Source organism: Papaver somniferum, unplaced genomic scaffold (assembly GCF_003573695.1).
Source record: "Papaver somniferum cultivar HN1 unplaced genomic scaffold, ASM357369v1 unplaced-scaffold_133, whole genome shotgun sequence".
Classification (NCBI taxonomy): Eukaryota; Viridiplantae; Streptophyta; class Magnoliopsida; order Ranunculales; family Papaveraceae; genus Papaver; species Papaver somniferum.
In genome coordinates this window covers 12,152,042-12,155,040 of record NW_020622492.1, presented here as the reverse complement: position 1 = coordinate 12,155,040, position 2,999 = coordinate 12,152,042, and the positions used below count along the sequence as shown (strand labels likewise).

Sequence of the window (2,999 nt, the reverse complement as noted above, 5' to 3'; positions counted from 1 at the left end):
GTGGTTTTCTCTTGGTCTTCTGGGGCAATAACGATATCATTATAACCGGAGTAGCCATCTAAGAAGCAATAGTGACTATGTCCAGCTAATCTCTCTAGCATTTGGTCGAGAAAAGGAAGGGGAAAGTGATCCTTCCTTGTGAGCTTGTTCAATTTTCTATAGTCAATACACACACGCCATCCCGTGGTCACTCGGGTTGGGATTAATTCATTATTATCATTCTGGACTACTGTGATACCTGATTTCTTGGGGACAACCTGAACAGGGCTGACCCACTTACTGTCTGAAATTGGGTAAATAATACCCGCATCTAACAACTTAAGCACCTCTTTTCGAACTACCTCTTTCATGTTAGGTTTCAGTCGACGTTGCATCTCCCTAGAAGGTTTGGAGTCTTCCTCTAAATGAATTTGATGCATACACACAGTAGGACTTACACCCTTAATGTCTGTTATATTCCACCCTAAAGCTTTCTTATTGTCTTGAAGTACATTTACTAGCCTACTTTCCTGATCACTATCCAAATTGGAAGCTACAATCACAGGTAAAGTCTCAGATGGGCCTAAAAACACATACTTTAGAGTATCGCGTAGTGGTTTAAGGTCCAACTTTGGGGGCTCTTCTAAAGAAGGAATTAGGGTAGTCTCAGAAACTGGTAATGGTTCGAACCTAGATCTCCATCTATCAGTATCTAACACAGGGGTAGAATATAATAGAGCATTCACCTGTTCAATAGTGCTATCGTCGTCAAAATCTAAACCAAAATGGGATAGAAAACTTTCTAATGGGTCTTCAGACAAGATGTTTGGTAATGACTCCTGAACTAAGGCTTCTATCATGTTCACCTACTCAACACATGTGTCATCTAGCTCATGAGGTTGCTTACTGACATTAAAAATGTTCATCTCCATAGTCATATTACCAAAAGATAAACTCATCACACCATTTCGACAGTTAATGATCGCATTAGACGTAGCTACAAATGGGCGACCTAAAATCACAGGTTTCTGGTTCTTTGGGTCAGGGACAGGTTGGGTATCTAGGACAACGAAATCCACTGGATAAATAAACTTGTCGACCTCAATAAGAACATCCTCGATAACACCTCGAGGTATTTTAACAGACCTATCATCTAACTGCAGTGTCATCTGAGTAGGTTTCATTTCACCAAGTCCTAGCTGTAAGTATACATGGAATGGCAGTAAGTTCACACTGGCTTCTAAGTCAAGTAAAGCTTTTTCTAACCGGAAGTTACCTATTGTGCAAGAAATGGTAGGAGAACCTGAGTCTTTGTACTTTGGAGTTGTGCTGTTCCGAATGATTGAACTTACGTGACTAGCTAAAAAGGCTTTCTTTACGGACGCTAAGTTTTCGCTTTCGCGTACACATATCCTTAAGGAACTTAGCATAAGCAGGAATTTGCCTAATTGCATCTAATAAGGGAAGGTTTATGGTAACTTTCTTAAAAACCTCCACTATGTCATTAAAGTTCGATTCCTTCTTTGTTGGTACTAATAGCTGAGGAAATGGGGCTCTAGGCCTAAAATCAGACCTTTCAGGTACCGAATTCACATTATCAGAAACTTTATCGGTCTCTTCAGCTACTGGTTCTGAGAGGTGAGATCCTGAGGGGTGAACTACAGTATGTTCACTATCGGGCATGGTTACCTTATTGTCTGCAACTCTACCACTTCTAAGGGTTCTAACAACATTCAATTGATTCGATGGTTTTGCACCTAATTCATGAACTCCTCTAGGGTTGGGTTGTGTTTGACTAGGAAACTTACCTTTTTCTCTCAAAGAATCACTTATTAGACCAACCTGGGTTTTTAACTCAGAAATAGCCTGACTATTTTCTTCTCCTATCCTGTTACTAGCTTGTAGACTCTGTTCTACGGATAACTGGAATTTTGCAGTTTGCTGAGTTAACAAGGCGAGAGATTCCTCTAAACTTAGGATTTTCTTATCTGACTGATTCTGAAACTGAGCTAGTCCTGAAGGATCCTTAGTATATCCAAAACCTGGGGGAACATTAGAATTACTAAACAGACCTTGAATTTGGCCCTTAGACCACGAAAGGTTCGGATGGTTTCTCCAACCAGGATTATAGGTTTCTGAATATGGGTCAATCTTTTGACGGTCATCAAATCTAGTGTTATTATAAAGAGCATTGGCCTGCTCTTCAATATTCTGGCCTTCCCAAAAAGGCTCCACCTACCACTAGTATGGCCCACTTCTAAGGCTTCTAACCTTTTTGCTATAGCAGCAATTTTGGCATCTGATTCATAGCCTCCTTCTACCCTATTAACGTTTCCTCTACTTAAAAGAATTGTTTTCTGGGGTGCCCTACTATTTTCCCATTGCTGGGTTTTTTCGGCGATTTCATTAAAAAATTCCATCGACGCATCAACAGTTTGGTTTTCAAATCCAATAGTGCGTAGAGACTCAACCATGGTCGTTGTGGAATAATCTGAACCCTCATAAAGGATCTGAACTAGCCTAAGCTTTTCTAAACCATGATGAGGACACTGGGATAATAAATCATTGAACCTTTCCAAATACCTATATAAAGATTCTCCCCCTTGTTGTGAAAATGTGCATATTTGCGTCCTAATAGACGATGTTTTGTTCCTAGGGAAAAACTTATTGAAAAAGGCAGATGTAAGTTTTTCATATGTCTCAATTGAACCGGAGTCCGAACTATACAACCACGACTTGGCCTTATCTTTCAGGGAAAATGGGAATAACCTAAGTTTCAAAGCATCATCATCTAAGCCTCTAATTCTTAGAGTACTACAAATTTCCTCAAAATACCTAACATGGTAATAAGGGTTTTCATTTTCTTTCCCTAAAAAGATTGGGAGCATCTGTAAGGTCTCAGGTTTCAGTTCATAGGGTGCCTCCGTTTCAGCTAACTTAATACACGAAGGACGGGTAGTCCTAGTTGGATTCAACAAAGCTTTCAAATTTTCCATTTCTGGCGCTATCGGAGCAACAGG

General features: G+C 40.0%; 1 pseudogene; it reads left to right on the top strand.

Annotated features, from left to right (window-relative positions):
• The first annotated feature begins 2,511 nt into the window (after positions 1-2,511).
• LOC113333833 lies at positions 2,512-2,611 on the top strand (annotated as a pseudogene).
• Positions 2,612-2,999: the final 388 nt, after the last annotated feature.